This window comes from Acinonyx jubatus, chromosome B4 (assembly GCF_027475565.1).
Source record: "Acinonyx jubatus isolate Ajub_Pintada_27869175 chromosome B4, VMU_Ajub_asm_v1.0, whole genome shotgun sequence".
NCBI classification, from domain to species: domain Eukaryota; kingdom Metazoa; phylum Chordata; class Mammalia; order Carnivora; family Felidae; genus Acinonyx; species Acinonyx jubatus.
The window spans coordinates 128,804,573-128,828,199 of record NC_069387.1 but is presented as its reverse complement, the minus strand read 5'-3'; the positions used below and the strand labels follow the sequence as shown (position 1 = coordinate 128,828,199).

The 23,627-nt window shown below is 61.4% G+C and overlaps 1 protein-coding gene and 1 long non-coding RNA gene across 5 annotated transcripts in view; one reads left to right on the top strand and one right to left on the bottom strand.

Annotated features, from left to right (window-relative positions):
* The window catches only part of ELFN2 (extracellular leucine rich repeat and fibronectin type III domain containing 2), a 51,474-nt gene that overhangs the window by 15,479 nt on the left and 12,368 nt on the right, over positions 1–23,627 (top strand). Inside the window, exon 1 of one of the 4 annotated variants that reach the window (XM_027070812.2) lies at positions 21,062–23,177. The exons of the other annotated variants lie outside the window; for them this stretch is intronic. The gene's annotated coding sequence lies outside the window, so the exon portion shown is untranslated. Of the gene's footprint in view, positions 1–21,061; positions 23,178–23,627 lie in introns of those variants that run through there. 4 annotated transcript variants of the gene reach the window in all.
* Positions 17,195–21,345, bottom strand: LOC128316496 (uncharacterized). The gene is made up of 3 exons (XR_008300510.1): positions 18,546–21,345; positions 17,970–18,161; positions 17,195–17,376 (listed from the first exon to the last, which is right to left on the bottom strand). It is a non-coding gene; the product is annotated as an uncharacterized LOC128316496 (long non-coding RNA).

The window sequence follows — 23,627 nt, the reverse complement described above, 5'->3', positions numbered from 1 at the left end:
CGGAACTGACACGTGCCGTCTGTGTATAAAACAGAACGACGACGAGCTGGGGCCCCCTCCCCGTCCCGGGTCGGGCCCTGGCCCGTGTGTCTGGGCACCCGCAAACACATGTGCCCCTTCTGTCTCACCCGTGTGGGGTTTGCCTCGCCGCCTCTGCCCCTTCACCCTGGGCATCTCCCCTCGGGGGCACGGTGGGGGGCCTGGTCCCGATCTGCCTTGGCACGCGGTCCCCTTGCACGGCCCTTTCCCAGCTGTGGGTGGCTGGGTTGGTTGCACGTTTTCCACTCTCAACAACAGTCTGCGTGACTTCAGATATTGGCAGCCGTGACCCGGGCGGGCTGCCCTGTGATGCGGGTGGGCTCGTTAGCGGGGCTCTGCTCCTGAGGTTGAGTGGGGATGTCTGGGTTCCCCTTGCAGCCGTTGGCTGAGGGTTTGGGGGAGGACCCCCATCCTGGACGGGACTCCTGCCTGTGGGGCTCCCTGGGACCTGGGGAGGGGCGGAGCTGGGGGCCCAGGAGGCGCCGGGCTGTCCCTGGGGCAGAATGCCGGGGATTGCAATGCTGTAGCGGGTACGCTGTCCTTTAGTATTCCCTGCTTGCTGTGTCCCAGGACCAGCAGCCTCGGGCCCTCAGCACCTGGCTGCTCAGGGCCCCTTGGTGGCCATAGGCACGCCCCGGCCTTCTGGAGCTGGGGGGCTGGGGCAGGGAAGGTGGTACAAGGACCGGCTCCCAGCCTGTGCTCTCACCTCTGCCTCCCTCGAGCCTCTCCTTCCCTCCTGAGCCAGGGTCAGTCCCGGGACTTCTTCGTTCTCTTGGCCCAGGTGTAGATACCTCGGGGCTGTAGGGACAAAGTACTGGGCAAACCTTGTCCTCTGGGCGGTGGTGGGGGGGACCCGATTCTCAGGCTGTCCACAGAATCAAAGGGAATCATGTCTCCCTTTCATTTAACAACACCCAAGTAAAGCTTACCGAGTGCGAGATGCTGTTCTAAGAACTTTACGGAAGTGAAATCCTCACCACAATCCAACAAAGTGTCATTATCCCCACCTTACAGATGGAGAAACTGAGGTGCAGAGAGGTTTAGGATCCCGCCCACGGTCGCGTAGCAAGTCAGTGGTGAGACTGGAATTTGAACCTGGGCCGTCTGGCTCCCGGGGCCCCACCGCCTAACCACCTTGCTGTGTTGAGCTCTCTCTCTCTCTTTTTTTTGTGTGTATTTTTAATTTTTTAAATTGACATCCACATTAGTTAGCATCTAGCACAACAGTGATTTCAGGAGTAGGTTCCTTAATGCCCCTTACCCAGTTAGCCCATCCCCTCGAGCCCTTGATAGCCTACAGAGAGCAGTGCTCCGGCCAGCCTGGTCCCCTGGTCGGAGCCTTGCGGGCGGTCCAGGGAGGTGGTCTGGCAGCTTGGGGTCAGGCCAGATCGGAGTGCCTAGCTCATCACTTACTGAGCAGGTCACTTGGCGTAGCTGATCCCGTTTCCCTGCGTGTCAGACAGGCTAACGGTACTTACCCGGCAGGGCTGTCGTGAGAATTCGGGGCAGTGAGGTACAGGGGGCTCTGGGTACACCGTGGGCACCCGGGACGTGGTGGCCAGCTGCAGGGGCTCCGTGGCAAGGCGAGAGGGAGGCAGTTTAAGGGTGGCCTGTGCCGGGAGAGGGGAATGTGCACCCTTGGGAGCCTTGACTGGGGAGAGGATGGGCCTCGGGGCGCACGGCGGCCCCTCTCATCACTGGGTGCACACCTGTCCATCCGGTGTGTCCATCATCCTTCTGGACGCAGAGCTGGGACAGTCCGCTCTGTGTGTGTGCGTGTGTGTCGGGGTGGGGGGCATACCGCCACCCCTGGTGTCACATGCGTACGTGCATATGCACACCCACGATGGGGACACAACCGAGAACCCTCACTTGCGAGGGCCGGGATGAACCTTGGAGACCCCCTCACCCTGCTGCCTCATTGTTGCAGATGGGGAAACTGAAGCCCAGAGAGGGCAAGGGATTTGCACTGGGGCCCACAGGGAGTTGCACCGATCTAAAGTTGCCTTACCGGGCAGGACCTTTCCCTAAGATACGCAGTGACAAGCCCTGCCTTTAGTAGCCCGGCCTGGCCCCGCTGGCCCATCCCCCTCCGGGGTCAGCGCGTTCGGGATGCTTTTCTCCATCCAGCGCTGTGTTGATTGGACCAGTGGAAGCCGTGCGGACAGAAACCTTGTCTGTCTGCTCATAGATGGGCCTGTGTGTCCAGCACGGAGCCTGGTGCGTGCATAGTAGGTGCTGGTGTAGAAGGTGGTCAGTAAACCTTTGTTGAATAAGTGACCTTAGCAATCAGCCCCTCCTGGTCTCTCAAGGCAAAGTCTGAATTTCAGAGGGATGGGGACTTGCCCAGGGTAGAGCAGGGAATTGAACCCAGACGTCCTGGCTCCCGGTCCCGGGCCCTCTCGTTTTGTGCACTCATGTACGCATGTAACACACACACACATACACACACACACACACACACACACTCCACGCGCTCACTCTGTGCCGTGATCCAAAAGCCTCACTCTGATCATTGCTCAATTTTCTAGCTTAAAAGTATCCATCTGTCCATCCCTCTGCCAAAGCCGTGGGCTGGACACCTAATGGGATGCCTGTTCCGGGACCTCCCCCAAGTCTGTGGCTGTCCCCAGGATGGGGCAGGAGTCCCGGAATGGGGCTGTGGGAGGGTAGGGCCTGCCCAAGGGACACTGCCCCAGGCGCGTTCCCTGCAGCGTCCCCTCCCTCCTTCTGGCCACGTCCACCGAGTCCCACACTGAAATCACTGCTCGAGTGTTCCGGTCCCCTCCATTTCTGGGCCATCTCAGGCTTTTGGGGGAAGGGGGTATCATTCCTAGCGACCAGCCTCCCCCGCCTCCCCCAGGAAGCCTGCCCTAATGCCCGGGAGGATGGTGATTAGCGCGAGGCAGGCTGATTAGCTCAGAAATTAAGTCTTTGTTTCCCTCGCTCCCCAGTTTCCCTAATTGAGCAGATGCAGAGTGGGGGGGGGGGGGAGGGGAGGGGCTGCCAAGTTGGTCACGGGGCTGGGTGGGGGCCCCTGTGGCTGTGTGCTGGATGCAGGAGGTGGTGGGAGTGATGGGTGGGGGTGGGCACGGGGAGGGGCACAATCGGGGCACAGTTGGGGGGTCGAGGAACACCGGGGTGGGGGTTGCACGGGGGGCCAATCCGCAGGCAGCAGCCCTCTGGGGATCTGCTTGCTTGGCTCGGGGAGGGCATCCCTTCCGGGACCCCAGTGGAGGGCTTGTGGGCAATCATTCTTTCCTTCCGGTCCTCACATCCAATCAGTAATCATCACTGCTGTCATTTATTGAGCACCTGCTGCGGGCGGTCCCTGGGCTGAACACCTTTTGGGTATCTCCTTGTTCAGTCCTCAGACAATGGTGCCGGCGTAGGACCCCTCATGTTTTAGGGCAGGGACCTAAGGCTCAGAGAGGTGACGTGACTCGTCCAAGGTCATACAGCTCCGAGAGCCGTTTGGGCTGGGGAGGGGGGTTCCTGTGATCAGATGGTGGCCAGCCCAGGTCCTGGATGCTGGGGTGAGTGAGACCTTCGTCTTTTTCCTTTCTTGCCTGGAGGTCATTGCATGCACTTTCTCAGGTTGTTGGGAGGGACGTTGACAACAACCGTGACAGTGACCGGCGGTGATGATTTATTTAGCGCTTGCTGTGCGCCAGGCAGGTGACAGACGCCCCCAACCATCCCATGAGCCAGGGGCAGATATCCTCTTTTTTTTTTTTTTTTTTAAGTGGTTAAAATGTTTTATTTATTTTTGAGAGAAAGAGGGCAGGGGAGGGGGCGGAGAGAGAGGGAGACACAGAACGCGAAGCAGGCTCCAGGCTCCAAGCTGTCAGCTCAGAGCCCCATGCGGGGCTCGAACCCACGGACCGTGAGATCGTGACCTGAGTGGAAGTCAGACGCTCAACCGACTGAGCCACCCAGGCGACCCAGGGCCCTTCCTCCTTGATTGGCGCTCCGTGTGGTCTCTAACACACGTAAGGGGCGCGGCTCATGCTAGGTGCTCAACCAAGCTTAGTGTCCGGCCCTCCTTCCTGAAGGAGCAGGCTCCTTGAGATCCTGCACCTCTGGGGGCCCCCGGGGGGAGGCCTTCCTCATAACAACCTGTGGGAGAGGGTTACTTTTATTTCCATTCTACAGATGGGGAAGTTGAGGCTTGCTCAGGAAATGACTCGCCCAACATCTCACAGCTGGTGAGGTATGGCCACCTGCTGAGTGGACATGGCCTTTGGTGGGTCCCTCTTGCCCCTGAAACTTCTTCCATCTTGGATTCCTCTTGCGTCCTGACCCATGTGTTCCTTCTCCGAGGCTCTCTGTTCTGGGGTGGGCACTACCAGCCTTCAGCTGCGCCCCCCCCTGCCCCCGCCCCTGGGAGTCATCCCGGAACACCAGGTTCAGCTTCTTGTCCTTGTCCTAAAGGCGACGTGTCGGTCATGGAGCACTGCCCTCACATCCTCCCATCTCCTGGTCACCCGGCCACCATTGAAGCAGCCCCTCAAAGGCTGCTGCCTCCACTCCTGCCCTTTCCGTTCATCCTGCACCCTTCCATTGGCCGGACTCCCTAGCATGTCACTGGCTCCCCACTCTCCCTGGGCCAAGATTCAGAATCCTTACCTTGGTTTCTGAGACCTGCAGGGACTTGGCCCAGCCTCGGCACCCCTGCCTCGGGGCACCCTCTTCTCTCACGTGCCGCGATCGGGTCCTCCTAGCCTCTTTCCAATTCCTCACGCTGCCTCCCCGCCCCCCCCCCCACCCCCGAGTACTGCATAGATGGTTCCATCACCAGGATCTCCCTCCGAAAAGCCTCCCTTGATCCCAGGATGCTGAGGTCTCCAGGTACACGGGGAGTGGTTTTGCCCATTTTGCAGATGGGGAAGCTGAGGCTCAGAAAGCGAGGCTGGCGTCTGGCCCCCCAAGTCTCTCTCGTTGTGGAACCGGTGTTGTCGGTGTGCGCATGTGTGTGCGCTCGTGCGCACGCCGCAGGGGGCTGGGATGAGCCGCCCCCTTGGGAGAAGGGGTCTGGGATGGTCTCCAGGGACCGAGCCTGCCTCTTTGCAGGATGGAGAATGCTACGTGGGAACGTGGGGCGGCGCTTCAGGCCCTCACCAGCCCCCGCCCCCCAGAGCCTCCCAGCTCCTCCCACTAATCTCCCCTTCTCTTCAAAACAAACACCCGCGAGCCCAAACCTCCCATCCAGCCAAGGCACAGATGGAGTCGGAATTAATTAGTCCGGTTGCCAGGGCAACTGGACCCAGGTCCCAGCCTTCTTCTCTCGGCCCGCCCCCCACCCTCGCCGGGCCCCGCCCCCGCCTTTCCTGGCCCCGCCCCTCACGCCCAAGGCCCCACCTTCGCCCCCTGCTACAGCTGGGGGTGCCTTGGGGACTTTTCCAAAATCGGGAGGCGGTGGCTGGGGATGTCCAAGAGCTGGGTTCGAGTCTGCACTCGGCCGCGCTCGGCTTGGTGGCATCTTAGGCAAGACCTGCCAAGCCGGGAGCCACGCTTTGTTCGGTAGGAATGGACGATGGCTGCACTTGTCTGGGGAGGGGCATCGAGGGGGCCGTTTGAGACTGGTGAGAGAGGACCTGAACTTGAGATCCCGTCGAGACTAGGAGTGCGTTGGCAGGTATGCATGCCGCGATGGGGACTCTTAGGGGCAGCCAACCTGTGTGGTCCCCAACAGTTATGGGCTGCCTCCCAGGTCACAGGCTCCGGACTCCTTTGTCCTCCTCTGTCCTGACCTTGTTCCTCTCATCCTCTGAGCCTCATCCGGGCACCTGTACCCAGGTTTGGGTTCTCCATCCTTGCTCATTGGTCTGCCCGTCAGTGCACCTGCTGTTTCTTCCTGGGTAGCCTTGGGCAAATTATTTAGCTTCTCTGTGCTTCTGCTTCCTTGTCTGAAAAAAAAAGGCATAATAGCACCCATCTAGCAGATTCTGGACCCACCTGGCCCCCGGCATGGTGTCTAGTCTTTGGTAGCTACTCGATTGTTCCTTGTGCCACTCTTGGATGCAGGCCAGGGGGTGCCCGGTGAGAGGGGCTCAGGGGAAGACAGAGGGGATGGAAACCCCCACCGCCCTCTCGGGGAAGTTGAGGCGCAGGCCGAGATGGCCGCATCGATGGGTGTTGAGGGCTCCCACCCCACCGTCTTCTCTCAGAACGGCTCACTGTGTCAGAGTCAGCCATGCTGCCGGTGGGGAAATCAAGGCCCGGAGAGGGTAGCTGGTGCAAGAGGGGTGTGGCCTCTCTGGTCTGGGCACTGTGTTTTGGGTCTCCCTGGCTGGTGCCGGCTGGAGGGCGGCACAAGACAGGTCTTGGAAGGCCAGTCTCCCTTTGGGTTCACCGTAGGAAATCCATTCCTCTTCGTGCTGGGGCCTCAGTTTCCATTTCTGTGAAATGGGGGATCATGGGGATGTAGCTGGTGGCAACTCTGGCTGAAGCGGGTTGGGGCCACGGCTTGTTATGCCTTGTGCCCGCAGAAGAGGGGCTAGTGTGGACAGACGAGCTGCAGTTTCTGGCCCAGACCGTTCCTGGAGGTGCATTCAAGGTGGAGGATATAGAGGGACCCTGAGGGGAACAGGCCAGCTCTAGCCCCATCCCCTGTCCTTGGAGCCTCTGATGCTGGGCTCTGCCGGGGTGTGGCACGTAGGAGTGCCACCCTGGCTTGGCATACCCACGGCCGGGTTGGGATGAGGCTCGGGGGCCGGCCTTGGCTCCTGCTCCGTCACCTACCTGCTCCGAGCTCACCGAGGCCAGGCCCGTCTCTCCTGCCACCTGGCTCATGGGCCCATTTGCTCCTCCGTGTGCCAGGGAGGCGCCTCTCAAGCTGGCACAGTGGGGCAGGGGGTCAGGAGAGAAAACAGGCTCGGACTGACGACTGGGCTTCTCCTTGGCGCCACAGCGCCTCCCTCGGGGACTGTGGGCACCTGGCGGGCCCTCCGTGTGCTGTTTCTTCTGTCATCTGGGCCTGATGAGGAGCTCAGTCAGAGCACCAGTTGGAAAAAGCTTTTGCGAGGCATGGGGGGGGGGGGGGGGTTGTGGCAAACTCAGGTGCCCACAGGGGCCAGATCACTTAAAGTTTTCGAATCCGGTCTGAGTGAGGCAATAGGGTGGGGTGGGGCCTGCGGGGAAACGCTCCAGCCCTCAGGCTCTGCCTGATGGTATCCGACTCCGATTTTTAATCAACCAACGGGGCGAGGGGGGGGGGGGCAACAAAACCGATCTGTCGATCTGTCGGCTGCCTTTGGAGCTGCCAGCTTGCCCCAGAAGGCAGACTCTACAAATGGATTAACTGGGGGGTATTTAACTCTTCTTTACATAATAACAAGGGCTAACATTTAGCAAGGGCTTGTTCTGTGCCGGGAGCGAACTAAGCACTTTACCGGGATTATCTGGTTTGATCCTTACACCAACCCCAAGGCGGTCAGGGTGCTATTGCATTGCGTACTTGGTAGATGAGGCAGTTACACCAGAGAGGTGAAACCAGAGCCCAAGGTCACACAGCGGTGGGGGGCTGGGGGGGGGGCTGGGGGAGAGGGGTGCGGGATCCCCAGGGCCTTCGGATTCCTTCCGTGGAGGTTTTCTCCTTCTAGCCCGGAGGGTGGAGGGAAGAAAGGGCGAGACCCGCTTGGCTGGGAAACACCCGGATCTGCAGCTTTGGTTTCTCTCGCAGGGAGAGGCTGGGGGAGGGAGGAGACACAAAATTAAACAAACGGAGGGTGTCGTGGAGCTGAGGAAGAATAACTTGTTTTTTATGAGCTTGTTAACATTTGTGAAGTTAAGTAAGCAGAAATGTATGCCCTTCATTTGCATGCATCAGAGGGAGGGCTGCTGGGGGCCCAGCGTAGTTACCGGGAAACCTCACGCTTCCCAGGGCAGCTGCCCGCCCCACCCTGCCCCCTGACTCATACTGAGCAGCACTCACATATGACGGAGGGTTTGTTTTGGCTGTTGGTGGGGATTTCTCCGGATCCAGCGGTGGCCATAGGCTGATGGCCCACTGTGTGCTTTGTACCAGGCCCCTGAGACCCGTGGCTGTCCTTGCTGTGCCGGAGAGCCGCTGACCTGGCTGCCGTCACAGCAGCTTGGCCCTCAGTTCAGAGGCTGGATGTTCTAGACGCTATTCCCAGCCTCCCCCGGGGCCTCGGGAGGTTCCGAAGGCCCAGAGACCACCAGTTTTGCTGCCCGATGTCTGTGATGACATCGGCTTACGGGGTGGCTTGCCCTATTTGCTGGCTCTTTGGGGACCCTTGATTGCCCACAGACCTGAGGGCTCGATCCTTCCTCTGGGAGCCCTGGCTGGACACCCCGACCTGGCCTTGGCCACCTTGTCCTGCAGCCCCCTGGCTCCCCCACGCCCCCCCTCCCCACCTTGCAATGACTGGTCCCCTGTAACTACTACTCTCTTCCAGCTGTGAGATTCCTTAGGGCAGCGATTCGGGTGTTCTGATCACCGTGGGTGCCTCGTGCCTGCCCCAGGGCTTGAGATATGGTATGAAAGGACCTCAGCCTCGGTCTTCACTCTTTCTGAATTAGAAGTCCCTTCTAGGTGTGTGGTGATTTTACGGTCTTAAAAGCACTTTGGGGGATGCCTGGGTGACTCCGTCGGTCAAGCGACCGACTCTTGGTTTCGGCTCAGGTCAGGATCTCAGGGTCATGGGATCGAGCCCCGCGTTGGGCTTGGTGCTGGGTGCGGAGCCTGCTTAAGATTCTCTGCCTCTCTCTCCGTCCCTCTCCCCTGCTTGTGCTCGAGCGCTCTCTCTCACTCTCTCTCTAAAATAAATAAACACTTTCAGGCCAGTGCCCTCATTTGATCTCTACCTTTTGATCTTCCTGCAAAGAAGACAAGTTACAGACGGGGGAACCAAGGCCCAGGTGGAGGTGTGCGGACTGGAATCCAGCCCTCACTCATTCATTTGTTCATTCAAGGAAACTTCTGAACTCCCGCTCTGGGCTAGGCCCTGGGGGTCTTGGGAAGAACAAGGTGGGCTTCTGCCCTCCAGGGACTCAGGGGCAGATAGAGCAGGGGTGGGAGGGAGCTGAGGAATGGAGGGGGACAGGAGGGGGCGTGTCACTGCACCTCTGTAGGCCCCAGACGGTCGTCTCGTCTAACGGGTGACAGCTAAGAGGCTTGCAGCCTCTTCCGGTTCTGATGGGTTGAGATTCGCGGCAGTTCACTGGGGTTGTCGCCAGGCACCTGCTAAGAGCCCTTAAGACCTCAGGACTGCCTGTCTCCCAGCCCTGTCCATGCAGCCCGTGCCTGTCCAGGAGGCTGAGGGGTCCTGTGGGCACGTGTGTCTGGGCCTCTGGGGCCGGAGGAAGTATATCCCCACTGTTATCCCTGGGCCTGTGACAATGGGGTGGTTGCCTGCACACTGTGGGCGTCTGCCTTTGGACAGAAGGTGATGTCCGACTGGACCTAAAGGCAGGGGTGCGGGAAGAGAGCTAAGGGGCCGGAGGGCTGGTGGGGTGGGCGTAGATTTGTGAGGGGGGGTGGTCAGCTGCGGTGAATGAGGTTATTCCATTTCGGGGGGGGTCTCCCCGGGATGGGGGGGCTGCCGCTGCAGAGGATGGGGATCGACTGCCCTGCCTTCATTTCTCACCTTCTCCCTGCGGCCCCCGCCCCCCCTCCCCCTGCTGGGTGGGCTGGGGACACAGAGGACTTGGCCTTAGGAGGCAGCGGGGAGCCTGGCTTCGGACATGCGTCTTCTTCCCTCTGTGTGCCTCGGTTTCTCTGCGCCTTGGCAATGGCGCTGGGTCACGCCCGTCTCCCGGGGATTTAGTGAGGGTTCAATCAGCTGAGTGCCACAGGCGAGGGATTCGTCAAGTGCCTCCAGGTGCCCTCACCCTCCCGTGCACCGAGGAGGAGCCAGGCACCTTGGAAGGTGGGACCAGAGCCTGGCCAGCGAGGACAGAGGTGAAGAAATGAGGTCGGGAAGGCTGTGGATTTTATTCTGACCTGCCTGGAGTCAGCAGACAGGTGAGGGTGGCAGTTGGGAGGGAGGCGACAGACGGCCCCTGGAGTGAGTAGTTCAGGTGCGCGACTGGAGGCTGTTGGAGGTGGGGAGACGGGGGGGGGGGGGGGGGGGGGGGGGGGGGGGGCAGGTCGGCCCCGGTCGTTGTTGGCCCGTGAACTTGTTCCCTCTGCTTCCTGGAGCTCAGGGAAGGTTACAGGAGGGGAGTGCGTTGATTCAGCAGACAGTTCGCAAGCATCTCAGGCATGGTGCAAGGCGCTGAGGGTCTGGGGGTGGATGACCTCAAAGTCAAGGGGGGGGGAAGGCCGACTAGAGTGAGTGATGCCCGGGTGGGCTGGAGGGCTTCCTGTAGGAAGTGGCCTTGAGTGTAGCATTCATAAGGTAGGGGTGAGGCAGAAGGGGTCGTGGGAGTTTCAAGGGGAAAGGCCGAGAGGTGTGAGGAAGACTCCGTGAGTTCAGAGGAGGGTGAGAAGCTCATGTACTAGGACCTGGGGTTTGGGAAGGGGGAGCCGGGAGTCTGGGGAGGAGGCAGGGCTCGTGAGCTCCTTCCGGGCCAGGAGAAGGAGCCTGGGCCGCGTCTTCCAGCAGCAAGGAGCATGCTGGGCACTTGGAAACAGGGCTGTGTGGGTGATGTGTTGCAGGGCAGAACACAGGGCGGGAAGAGCTAAGGAACGGGGGAGGGGACTTCTCGGCAGTGCCGTTCTGGGTGGTGGGATCAAGGCTGGAGGAGGGACCCGGGGAGGAGCCAAGGGGGCCGGGTGCACGGGCACGTGTGTGCGTGCGCGGGGCCTGTGCGTGTACGCGCGCACATGCAGCGGGCCGTGGTTTGTTCCGACAGCGTCCCCGCTGCAGGATGGCGTCCCGGGGCAGATTTGCCGAGACAGGGCCAAAGCCAGATCGCGAGGGGTCTTTGAATGCTGGAATGAGGAAGGACTCCGGAGGCCTCAGAGGCTCCTGGGCAGGGCGGTGACCTCCCGGCCTGCTTGTGCTTCAGGATGTCTCCTCTGGCAGCCGGGCAGAGGATGGGCCGGGGCAGGGGAGTCTGGGCGGACCCATCCGGAGATTGCACCCATCTGGGTAACTTTCCCGGGCGGTGTGGCAAGCCATGGCAGGGGGTGGGGGGGGGGCGCCTGGCATAGGGAGGGCTCAGTGGAACTGGCAGCGGCATTTGATCAGGGCTGTAGAGGGCGAAAGAGTCCCACTCTGTGGAGGGGGGACGTGAAGAGCACCAACCCTCCCCCCTTGAGGCTTTCTCTCCCCCCAGCGCCCGTGCCCCCCCCCCCCCCACCAGCTCCACACTTAAATAGCTGCTTGGCTTGGGGCGGCTCCTCTGAATCCAGCACCTCAACCTCCTTGTCTGTAAAATGGGGAAACGGTTAGCACCTGCCTCTGTGGAGTCCTTGCGAGGATTAGGTGAGCTAATCCGCCGACAGACAGCCGGGGCCTTGGCGACGTTCTGTGGTTAAGTAGTTAATTGGCTGTGGTCATTCCAGCCTCATTGAACACAGCACGCCTGCCAGGCAGCCTGGCGGCCCTGGGACGGCTGAGGAATCAGCTCTGAGGAACGGTGCAGCCTGTCCGAGGCCACACAGCTGGCAGGGGTGTGGAGCAAGGGCCTGCGTCCGAGGTGTGTGGGACCCCAGACGCGGTGCCCTGTCCTCGGTGCCGGCCGCCTCCCAGACGTGGGCAGGCCAGTCCGCTGCCTGCTTCTGATCCCTGCATGGGTTGGCCCCCACCAGGCGTGAGACCTCACTCAGGTCAACCGCTTGTTCTCCGAGCCTCAGTTTTCTCATCCGTTGATGGGGCCCCATGAGGTCAGTTCGCTCAGGCCCCTGTAGGGCTCTTTTCCCGGCTTCTGTGCACCTGCCTGACCACACTGCCTCGAGTGGGAGCCGTAGTGTTGGCGGAGGCCCTAATGGTCGTAGCAATAATGGTAAGGAGCTGGGAGGCCCTCTCGTCCCCAGTAGTAATAACGGGCACACCTCAGCCTGTGGGGAGGTGGGTGGGTAGAGACAGAGACCAGCCGGTAATGACATCCGGTGGGGACTGGGGGTAGTGCTGTGCGGTCCTTTTGCTTTCTCAAGCTCCACACCCCAGGCGCCCCCTCTGTGCCAGGCCTCCTGCTGGCAGTGGGGACACAGAGGGGACACGGTGCTGTCTTGGCCCTCTGGAAGGGAGGTGGCGACTAGGGGGACGCCCCTTGGAGCTGGTGAGCATGGGGTTGCCGTGGAATGGTGAAGCCAGACCGAGGGTTCAGGGCGGGCTTCCTGGAGGAGGCGATGCCCGAGCAGGAAGACGGTAGGGGTTCACAGTGTTGGTGGCCAGTGCGGGGAGACGGGGTGTCTGGGCCAGTGTGGGGTGGGGAGGGCGGGCAGGTGTGGGCTCGTTCCCGAAGGTGAGGTGGCCCGGCAAGTCTGGGGCATCCGAGGGCACCTGGGAAGAGAAAGCAGCTAGGTGTAGGTAGGTCGAGGACAGAGCCTGGACGAGCAGGAGCGTTTCAGAGGCTGGGGTAGGAAGGGGCACCCCGGAAGGAGGTGGGGTGTCACTTGGGACCTCGGTCTCCTCACGTGGGACACAACCGGGGCCTGGCCGTGCTAAGTGGAACTGTCAGCTCTGACCACGTGTGACGCACCCCGGAGGGTCAGAAAGTGGGAGGAGCGAAGTTCACGGGCGGGGGCGGCGGGGGGGCCACTCACAGTAGCTTTGATCCTGGACAGGAGCGCACTGATGGAGTTCGCTTGGCCGGAATTTACTGAGTGCCTTCTGTGTGTCGGCTCCCGGGTTGGGGGCTGGGACAGAGCGGGGACTTGGCCAGGGCCCCACCCTCCGCATTCGCGCTGGCTGTGTGACGGGGAGCCCCCCAGAAGGCCAGGGTGGTACCCCACTTGAAGCAGCCCCCCCATCTGTGTGTGAAAATTCAGATTGTTTTATATGCGAAATTAGAGGTCGGTTATTTATTTTACAAAACAACGCGTGGGAGGGCTTCTTTAAACAGCAAAAATCTCCAGTGTGTGCATGTGTGTGTGTGCGTGTGCGTGTGCGTGTGCGTGTGCGTGTGTGTGTGTGTTTTGGGTTTTCCGTTTGCCTGAGTCCCCGCTCTGGTCCTCGAGTTCGTCACTTTTTTCTTACTCCATGTGCCGGGCAAACAGTAGGTGCTTATTAGGTGCTCTGCCCGGCTGGCAGAGTGCAGCCCCCTGCGGGGATCCCAGCCCCCTTGGGTGGCAACACATCCTCAAAGGCGCCAAGCCCTCCCAGTTAATATCAGCCTTGGCGCCTGGGGATCAGCCAGCCACGCTGTCACCCCTCTCCGGCTGCCCGTCGGATTTGTGACGCGCTTGGTAAGAGCAGGCAGGGCCTTGCACCCTGCTTGTCCACGACTCAGTTTGCCTCAGGCTCTTCCGCTTCTTGGCTGTGTGCCCTTGGGCACGTATGGCTTCACCACGCTGGGCCTCGGTTTTCCCATCTCTCAAATCGGTATAATTGACAGCGCCCCCCCCCCCCTCCCGGGGCTGGGGAGCGGGTTGGATGAGTTGATTCGCGTGAAGGGCTTATCGGGATCTGACGCGTAGGTGGGTGCTCGGGCCCGGGCAGGAAGGCGGGAGCCCCGCTTGCGAGCGGTGACTTGGGAGGCCGCGTTGTCTTTCTGAGCCTCAGTTTCCTCATTTGGGAAAGGGGGCTCCTCCTGTTGCCCTCTCCTCCTGTTGGGTGGGGGGCTGTGAGCGCAGCCCCAGCAAGGGTGGTGAGGTCTTTCTGGTCTACCAGCCTCCCCGTTGGCGTTGACCACAGCCCTGTGGGTTTGCTGTCTTGACTTGACAGAGGGGTTCGTTCAGGCCACAGGATCGCCGCGCTGACCGCCGGGGCTGGAGCTGCAGCGGAGAACACGCTGTGCTTGCCAGGTGGCCCCAGCGGTGCGGGAGGGACAGACACCTGTCACGGACAAGAATGGGGAGTCGCTGTGGGAGTGGGGAGAGCTGCCTCGGAGGAAAGCCAGAGCGAGGGTCTGGAGCGGATGGCCAGGCCAGGCCTCACGGCCGCTTTCATCTTCAGGAGGACTTATGGCTTCAGCCTGGGAGTCGTGGAAGCTTCTGGAAGTGTCGGAAGAGAGGGTCTCTCAGTGGGGCCACGACAGACGGCATTTCGAGAGGCTCTCTGGCCGCTGAGCAGAGGGGAGGGGAGGATGCTGGCAGGCGGTTGTCGCCACCTAAATGAGAGCCATCGGGGGGCTCGGGGGTACGGGTGTGTGGCCTGGACGGGTGTCCGGATGGATTGGAGGTGAGGGATGGACCAGACGGCGGGTGGAGTCAGGCGCGATTCAGATGATGGGACTGAGCACAGAGAAGTTTGGTTAACGGGTCCCCAGCCACCCCCAGCCAGCGGGTTGGGGCGCGAAGCCTCAGGCCAGGGCTTGTAGAAGGCGGCCCTACCAGGAGGGTGGGAGCGGGAGGCAGGTCAGAGCCCGCAGGGGAGGTGCGAGCGGCGGCGGCATCCCCAATGCTTTATTCTCGAGCTCTGCTCAGCTCCAGGCGTGATGGAGACAGATCAGGGCGTCCTCCAGGGAACGGCGGGGAGGGGGTCCGGTCTGCGTGGCCCGCAGCTCCATTAGCCGGAGCTCAGCACGTAGAGGAGCCAGTCAGGGAAGGTTGGAGGCAAGTGGTGGCCGAGCGTCCCCGCTCCAGGTGGCGTGTGTCGTGGTGAGGCGCTCAGGACTCGGAGCGCGAGAGAGACATGTCTGCAGCTGGCTGGCATCAGCGTTTCCCGGAGAGATGGCCTTGGCCGCGCTGGCCTCAGTTTTCCCATCTGGAAAGTGGACGTGGTTCTCAGATGGCTGGCGCCACGCGGGGCTTGGCGCGAGGCCTGGGGGGCGTGGCCCCTCCGACCGGGGACACGTCATGGTCTGCCGAGCCAGCTTGGCTCAGGGACAGGCCTTATCCCTGAGAAGATGGGTGGTGCCTGGACCCGAGGCCCCCTGGCTGCAGAGTGCGAGCCCAGGCCCGGGTGGGAGGGAAGGACCCGGAAAACCGCGGAGAGGACAGGCTTCTGTTTGGTGGAGAACAGAGGGTTATGTGAGCCCAAGAGAGCCACGGAAGTGTGGGGAGGCGACAGAGGAGTCCGCGGAGGGGTGGGGTGGGCCCAACTTTGATGAGCCTGGGCGCTGCCCAGAGACTGACCTCTGCCTGGTTTTACCAGGTGAGCGTGCGAGAGAGCCAGAGAGGGTGAGGGCCTGGCTCAAGGTCGCACAGCAGCTGGCACTGGGAGCAGACCGGCTGGCTTGGGGGCCTGGACACCGCCCCCCGCGCTGTGAAGGAGGGACGTGATCATTTATCAGGGGAGTTTAATAATGAATAAAGCCGAAGTGTCTTTAATGTAGGCAGCAGGCCCGAAGTAATAAGGGGCCCTGTATTAATTTGGAAGTTAATGAATATGCAGGTGTGTCGGAATGATTAATGGGGCTCCCAAGGCTTTGGAGAGGGGTGCGTGAATATTGCACACGTCTGGGAAGCTGGATAAACTGGGGAGCGGGTGGGCATTCATGCACCAGGGAGGACTCTCGTAGCCATGAAGGCTGAATTTACAGCCACTCGGGGGCAGGCATACAGTGTCATGGCTAAGCGTGCGCATTGTTTTTTACCGCGTGATCTTGAATAAGTCACTTAACCTCTCTGAGCCTCGGTTTCCTCATCTGCAGAAGGGGCATGAAAAGGGTACCTGGTTCCTAGGTCCTTAGCCCAGGGGCAGACACTGTGCTACAAACATCTGATAAAAAGCGTCATAGCCTTTTTAGAAAGGAGGGCAGAGGCGGCCGAGAAAGGCCAAGGAAAGTGTAACAGTAACAGTTAAATTCCCTGGAACGCGGACAGCATCTTACAGTTTGTAAGGGGGGGGGGCGTCTCTCGTTGGTCTACCCCGCTTTGCTCCTGGCAGCAGCCACCTGGGGCACAGGAGCTGGGTCTTGGGGAAGCTGAGGGTTCAGAGGGGGCTGGTCACTGCCCAAGTCACCAGCTGGCAGGGGCAGTCGAGCCTCCACCCGGGTCTACAGCCCTTGACCGAGAATCTCAGAGCAGGTGGAGGTGGAGCCATGAGTGAGCAGGAGGGTCCCACGGTTGCCCTGACCGGGAAGGCCTGCGGAGTACTCGTCGGGCCTGGGGTTGGGGTCCCGTATCACCCCTCGGAGGCCTCGTTTCTCTACCTGGCATGGGAGGGTGTGTCTGTCCCCCGGCGCTGTTTCGAGGCTTTGACGAGAAAATGGGACATTGGCCCCTCGCCTGTCTGTGCCTGGCCTTTGAGGAGCCCCAGGCTCTGCAAACGTCATCTCTTGTTGCTGGGAACAGCTGTACTGGGAGTGTGCTGGCACTGGCCCTGTCTCGTATCGGGGGTGGGGCGGGGTGCTGTGGCTTCTGGGCCACTTTGTAGCTTTGGGTCATTGGGCGCGCTCCTCAGTCTCTCTCAGCCTCCGTTTCCTCATCTTCCGAGTGGGCACGACGACATGGCTGTGGGGTATTAAGTGTGCAAGGCTGGCACACAGTTGGTGCCGGGCGCAGTGAGCTCCCCTCTGCCTTCCCACCTGCCCCAGGCCCATGTCATGGCCCTGTGCACGGGTACCCTTTTTATGCTCCCCTGGCACCTTATTCAGCCTTCGAGCCTGCGAACGTTTTTTTTTTTTTTTTCTTAATGTTTATTTTTGAGAGCAAGAAAGAACCCGTGAGAGTGGGGGCGGGCAGAGAGAGAGGGGGGCACCGAGGATCCAGAGCAGGCTCTGTGCCGACAGCGGTGAGCCCGATGCGGGGCTCGAACTCACACACTGGGAGGTCATGGCCTGAAAAGTTGGATGCTTCCCCGGCTGAACCACCCAGGTGCCCCAGAGCCTGTGAACTTTTATGGAGGGTCTCCTGGGCGCCCTGCCGGACCCTGGGTTTACAGGGTGAGGGAGACCCCCCCCACCCTGTCCTTGACAAGGTCACGGTCTAGGCAGGAGGCAGGTGTGAAGCTAGTTTCCCCCGTGATGCAAGCTGGGATGGGGCATAGGAACGAGAGGATGGCGCTGACCTAGGCGGGGGCAGGGTCTGGGGAGAGGTGCCCTCTCTCGGGCTTCTCCCGAGGCCCCCCACCCGAGGCTGTCTCTTGGCTGTGGGTCCTGGGCTCCCAGCAGGAGGAACCAGCAGGAAGGCTGGTGGAGTGAATGGCTGGTTGCTGTCTAGGCCCCTGCCCCGCCGCTCCCGGGCTCCAGGCCAGGGAACAGAGGCACAGCCAAACGGTCCCACGTGCACTCAGGGGGAGGCTGTCTTGTGTCCTCCTCTTTTCCTTCCCGGGTCTCCGGTCTGGGCCCTGAAAGGCACACCCCCTGCCAGCCTGGCTGGTCTGGACGACTGTATGTAGGTTGTCGGGTAAAAAACCTGAGGCATCACGGTTATGGTATAGCCTGGGTTGACAGACGAGGAAACTGAGGCTCAACGGGGAAGGGGGGGAGGGCTGTGGGGCAGGGTTGGGGTTAGAGCCCCCGCTGGGCCGCTCCCCGTGTGGCCCTGCGGTGCCTGGCCTGGCTGTGTATTTATAGTTCCTGGCGATCTATATTAACACCAAAAGAGGCCTTTGCCAGCCTCCGGATCTGAGGATGGCTTTGAACCCCCCGGGGGCTGTGGAATCAGAGCTCACCCCCATGGGAAGGGGGAGAACGTGGCTTCTCATCTTGCCCTTCACAGCCCTGGGGCTCGTGCTGGGCCTTTTGCCTGGAGAATCTTTGCCAGCCCGGGCCTGCGCTCCGGCCACCCCTTTGGCGGGTTCGAGATCTTTGTCTGGGGGTTGTTATGCCTCGCTTCCCTCCAGCTCTGCAGGGACACCGGGTACGTGGCCTGGGCTCGAGTGCATGGGCCCTGTGGCCTCGGGCAGGCCGCCCCCCTCCTCTTGAGCCTTAGTCTCCTCATCTGTGGAATTGGGCATAATTCTCACCCGGCTTTGCGGGTCAGGCACTGAGCATTCCATGCTTGTGAGCTGGGAGTCTGTGTTTACGCTCCTCGCGTCTCTTCGGGTCCTCGCCACAAGTGGTCCTCAGAGCCCATAGGGACTGGAGCGTCATCTCCCCCGGACACACGAGGTCGTCGAGGCCCTAGGGGTGGGATGACTTTGCCAGGGCCGCGCTGCCTGTTGGGGCAGAATTCAGACTCCTCTAAGTCCGGATGCTCAGCTTCCCAGACCCCATCTCCTTGTCAGGGCCCGCGGGGTCCTTGGGGCAGGCCGGACCCCTTACCCTACCGGCTTGGTTCCCACCCCCGTTGCCACGGGGACCGTTCCACTAACTCTATGCTTCTCTTACAGAGCAGAGACGACTGGCCGCCCTGAGCGCAATTCAATTCAACAGACATTTACTGAGTGCCTACTATGTGCCAGGCCTTAGGCTAGGCACTGGGGTGGGGGAGCAGAGAGGAAGATGGGGTCCCGTCCTCAGGTAGTTCTGGGCTGGGGGGGCTTGGAGAAGACTGGACAGGGCTGAAGAATGGCATGCGGGGCTGGAAGCAGCAAAGATACCTGGGTTCCAGTGCCTCCCTGGAGAGTTGCTGTCCCTCGCCTGTGCCTCAGTTTCCCTCTCTATAAACGGGGGGGGGGGGGAGGCGAGGTGGGGTGAGATGATCTCTAGGATCCTTCCAGGATTCCATGGGGACGGAATCAGGGGGTGGGGGCCAGAGCAGGGAGACCACTACTCTCCCCGCACAGAGGCAACCCGAAGGCTTTCTGGAGGAAGAGGCGTGAGGTCTGGGCCACAGGAGGTGTGGAAGGGTGGGAATGGCACCCCAGGCTCAGGAACAGCACGAGCCAAGGCCCACAGGACACGTAGTTGGGCAGCCATGCAACCGCATAGGTTACGAAGGGAGGACGTGGGGGGGGTTCTCCACTGGGGGGGGGGAAGGGAGGGGCCCAAGGGCTACACATTGGGGTGTGAGCTCTATTCTGTGGGCTGTGGAGGGTGGAGTCAGGGACAGACGGTCCTGCTTTGTCCTGCCCCCCACCCCCTTCTCCTCTCCTTCCCCCTGGGGTACGCTTCAGGGTCACGTTTCCGTAGAACCTTATGGCCACGGCTGCTTCTGCACCGTGCGGGGCACTTTGCAGCATCAGGCCCCGTTGCACCCCTATAACATGGGCGCTAGTGGACCCCGTTCACGGACGAGGACATGGAGACTGAGAGAGGGAAGCTCCGCCCCCCAGGGTCATACCCTGAACCCCTGTGCTTCTCTCACCGGCTCTCACTAAAGAGGGTCTCCTTTCCGTATGATACCCGTCATCCTAGGGGCCCCCCAAGCTCTGAGGAGTGCCTGCCACGGGCAGCGCGGTCGGGGCTTGGAGGTGAGGGTGGGAAGACGCCCAGATGTCGTTAGGAGGGGCTTCCTCCAAGACCCGGGTGTCTGCCCCCCTCTTGAGAAGGGGGTGAGCCGGGCTTCCCTTCCCACTTTACAGATGAGCAGGCTGAGGCCCCGGGCGTCACGTGGCTAGTCCAAGGTCAAACTCGCGGAGGTGACAGTCCAAGCCGGGAGCTCTTGTCTTGTTGCCCCCGGCTGAGGCTGGAGGGAGAGTCAGTTTCCCTGAGATGCACGCGGAAGGCGGCCCCCTACAGCCCTCTCCAGGACGCGCACTGGAGTCGCAGGCCCGGGTGCAGATCCTGGTTTTGTCCTGCACGAATGGTCAGGATCTTGAGCAAGTCGTTAATTACTCTGAGCCTGGGTTTCCTTGTCCGTAAAGGGAGAGAGCAGGCCTCCTTCATTCGGTCATCAATAGGTATTTAGTGAGCACCCAGTGGGTGCCTGGCGCTGGGCTTTAATGGAGAATCTGGCCCTTCCTCAGAGAACTCAGTCCGGGGAGTGAAAGCAGCAATTGTGCTTCTGGTGGTGATGGAAGAAACCTGGGGGCTGTGGGAACCCCGCAGGAGGGACCCCAACCAGACTGGTTTGCTGGGCTGAAGAGGAAGGAGGGCAGGAGAGGGGAGCTGGACCCAGCTCTGCAGGTCCCCGGGGGCGGGCGGGGGGCTGGCTTCAGATGTCTGCTATGGCAGTCTTCCCAGATCAGTAGGGAGCCAGCGAAGGCTTTTGAGGAGGGGAGTGCCACGCTCCGATTTATGCTTCAGGAGGCCCACCCTCCGCTGGGTGGAGGAAGGGTTGAAGGAGGCCGAAAGATTGGAGACAGAGAGACCAGTGAGGATGCTGATCGAGATTTTGGGCGAGGAAGGAGGCCGAGACAGCACAGAGCAGTGGGAGGATGTACACAACAGCTTTCCAGGTGTGGAGGGGCCGGGCAGCTGCGGGCTTCTGGCTGGCTCGGGGCAGAAGCAGAGGCCGGGAGCGGGTGGGCAGTGGAGGGGTCTATGAGGCAGCGGGGGTGGGGGTGGGGGGTTGGGCAAGGTCAGCACCCAGCAGATAGCAGGAGCCTTGGGAGGGACCGGGATGCCAGGTGGGGGCGGGGAGCAGGTTTGGGGGGTGCAGGGGGCCAGGACCTGGACCTCAGGGGAGGCCCCTGCAGAAGAGCCTGTGGGGAGGGGGGCGGGAGGGGAAGTGAGGTGTAGGGACTTGGGGCTGCCCTGCCCGGCAGGGGGGGGATCGCAGAAGTCACATGCCGCAGGCTCTTTGCCCAGTGCCAGGCCCACGGGAGGGACCCCAGGAGGGTGGGTTCCCTCCACTCTTTCACCAGAGAGCAGAATCTAGGCTGTCCCCTTGCCCTCCGGAGGAGGAAGGTGTTTGGGAAGGAGGAAGAGGGAAAAGCATTTGCATGCATAACAAGGCTGAAGTGAGGGAGAGGGAAAGAGAGAGCAGGGGGATGAAAAAAAATTACCATACGCCAGGATCTTGTTATTCAACCCAATTTTCAAAGGACCACAGCTGTCGCACTGAGATAATCCGTTAATTATAACAGCCATTGTGCTTTGGCAATGGGAGAGAAACCGAGGCTGGGGAAGAGGCTGAGGGCGGGGGGGGGGGTGGGGGGGGGGTGGGTGCAGGCCTTTGGGGGGCCCGGACCTGTGAGGGGGACAGGGGCAGGCACAGAGGGGGTGTGTTGCCCTCTGGGCTGAAAGGAAGACACTGTTGGGGGGGGGCGGGGGCAGGCCTCACCCGTTCCTGGTGACGAGGACCCGCTGTGTGCCGGGCACCGTGCCTCGCCCCGTGAACCCGGCCGCCGGAACCAGACTAGCGGCAGCTGACTTTATTGAGCACTTACTACGTGCCGGCCTCTGCTCTGTAGCTGTCCGCTCACCACCCTTCGGAGGCCTTGCCCTTCTAGTCCCGTTTTTACAGAAAAGGACACTGAGACTCAGAGGAAAGAAGTCGCTTGCCAGGGGCATGCTGTGGGTTCAGTGGCAGAGTCAGGATTGGAGCTGAATGTGGCTCATTCTTCCAGAACGTTAGAGGGCACGGGTCTCTGTGGCTCTCGCCCTTGAGTTTTAGGACCAAGGAGTTATAGAGAGGTATTGGACTCTTGAGCCCCAGCCACACAATCGGGGACCCCCCAAGATGACAGGCCCATGTTTCTGGGCCACAGTTTCTGTGCAGCCGGCGGTCGTGGGGTGCCCCCACCCCCCGCATTTCCGGGGCTTTTCCAGCATGGACAGAGCCTCCTTGTTCTCCGATGCCACAGCTGCAGGCCCCTGGGGGCTCCCCCACCTGCTCCAGAGAAGCTAGTCTCAGGGCCAGGAGAGGGACCCCTTGCCACCGCCTGCGTCGGGGTTACGATGGGCTGCGCCCCTGGGTGTGCTGGGGGGGGCCTGTGACAGGCAGTGGGAGGCCAGGCAGGAGTTGCAGGTGGGCAGAGTGAGGGGAACCCGAAGTCTGGGGAGAGGCGTGGGTGCAAGGGGCCATTCCAGAAACTCCAGAGCCCTTTGCTGCAGGCCCTACGACGGGGTGACGTGACAGCTGTCCCTGGGGTGTGGCTTTGGGCAGCTGAGGCCTCAAGTCCTCCTGGTGTCCGCGGCAGCCTTGGCCGGTGGTGTTTTATGGGGTAGGAATTGTGTTTGGGGCTAGTAAACTTCAGGCCTTCAGTAGGAGCCCCAAACCTGACCCAGCAACCCAGGCACCGCCGTTGGAGAGCCGGGGCTCCCATGGGGTGACAAGCGGATCTGGGAGACGGTCTGGGTGCCCCTCCGGTTTGGGTCCCCACCCCAGTGGGCCTGCTGGTGGGTCAGGGCCGCTTAGTAGAATTGGTGACCCACAGAGACCAGGACTCAGACCTTTAGGACCAAGGAGTTGTAGGTATGTAGAGAATTCTGGAGCCGCAGACTCATTATCAGAGACACCCCAAGATGACCGACTCATGCTGTGAGAGTGTCCCGAGCTTGAGAACGCAGAGCCACAGAACAGGGAGGACAGGGGTCAGAGGGAGGCAGGGACTGTGGCACTCTGGGATCCCCTCACCCCAAGGCTGGGATTCTAACTGCTCCCATGCTGCTGGTCTCACAACCTCCAGGGCTCAGGGGTCAGCGGACAGTAGCCCTGTCCTTGCAGGGGAGGCGGCCAGGCTCTCCAGGTTTTTCTGGATCCACCGATTCCAGAGATGGGGGTTTTAAAAATAAAGCCGCCCGAGTTTTCCCTGGGGGAAACTAATTTTAAAAAAATGTCTTTAAAGCACCGTCCAGATGAAGCAAGATCCCACAGCCTCTCCTGACCCGGAGCCTGGTGCCGTGGAGGGTCCAAGCCACTGTGTAACAGTTGTGAGACCTCGGTTTCCTCCTCTGTAAAGTGGGAATGATAATGACACTGGCTGCTAAGGTTGTGCCAAGGATTCAGTGAGTTACCGTGAGAAGTGCACAGGCCCAGCCCACATAGGAGCCAGGACTCTGTTTTCACCTTGCCCCAGGCCACCCGTCCCTCCCCCGCCAGGCTGCCTCCCAGGGGGCCCGCACTCTACGCCACCAGAGCCTCCACGTGTCCCCCCACGGGCTCCCGATGTGCCGCCCCGCCTTGGGACAGCCCTGAGGATGTTGGAAGGCAGGGAAATGTTCACCCCTTGGGGCCCTGGAGGAGGAGCAGGCGGAGGAGGCAGAGCTGGGAGGGCAGGCCTAGCCAGTGCCTGGTACATAGTAGGTGCTCCATAAATGTTTTTGAATGAATGAATGGAGGCCATGCAGGCAGAGGCAGCCGCGCGTGCGCAGGCACTGGTGAAAAGCGGGTCCAGTGGAGACTGGTGAGTAGTGCCCGGGGTTGCAGCTGAGCGGGGCCTGGGGTGTGCTGGAGCCAAGGCCAAGAGGCCAGCAGGGACCAGGTGGGGGGTCAGGGGGTCAGGTGCGGGAGGCGGGGACGCAGGGACCGAGTGAGGGGGTCAGGTTGGGGGATGGGTCAGGTGGGGGGGCGGGGGTCCGGTGGGGGATCAGGGGCCAGGTGGGGGGTCAGGGGGTCAGGTGCGGGAGGCGGGGACCAGGTGGAGAGGTCAGGCGGGGACGCAGGGACCGAGTGAGGGAGTCAGGTTGGGGGATGGGTCAGGTGGGGAGGCGGGGGTCAAAGGGGGATGGCAGGGGTCAGCCGGGGAAGGCAGTCCTCTGAATAGCCTGGAGGATTCTGGGAAAGCCAGAGGTAACCCCTGGGGTGGGACGAGGAGGTGAACTTTTAATACAGGTCGCCCTTGGCTTTGGGCAGG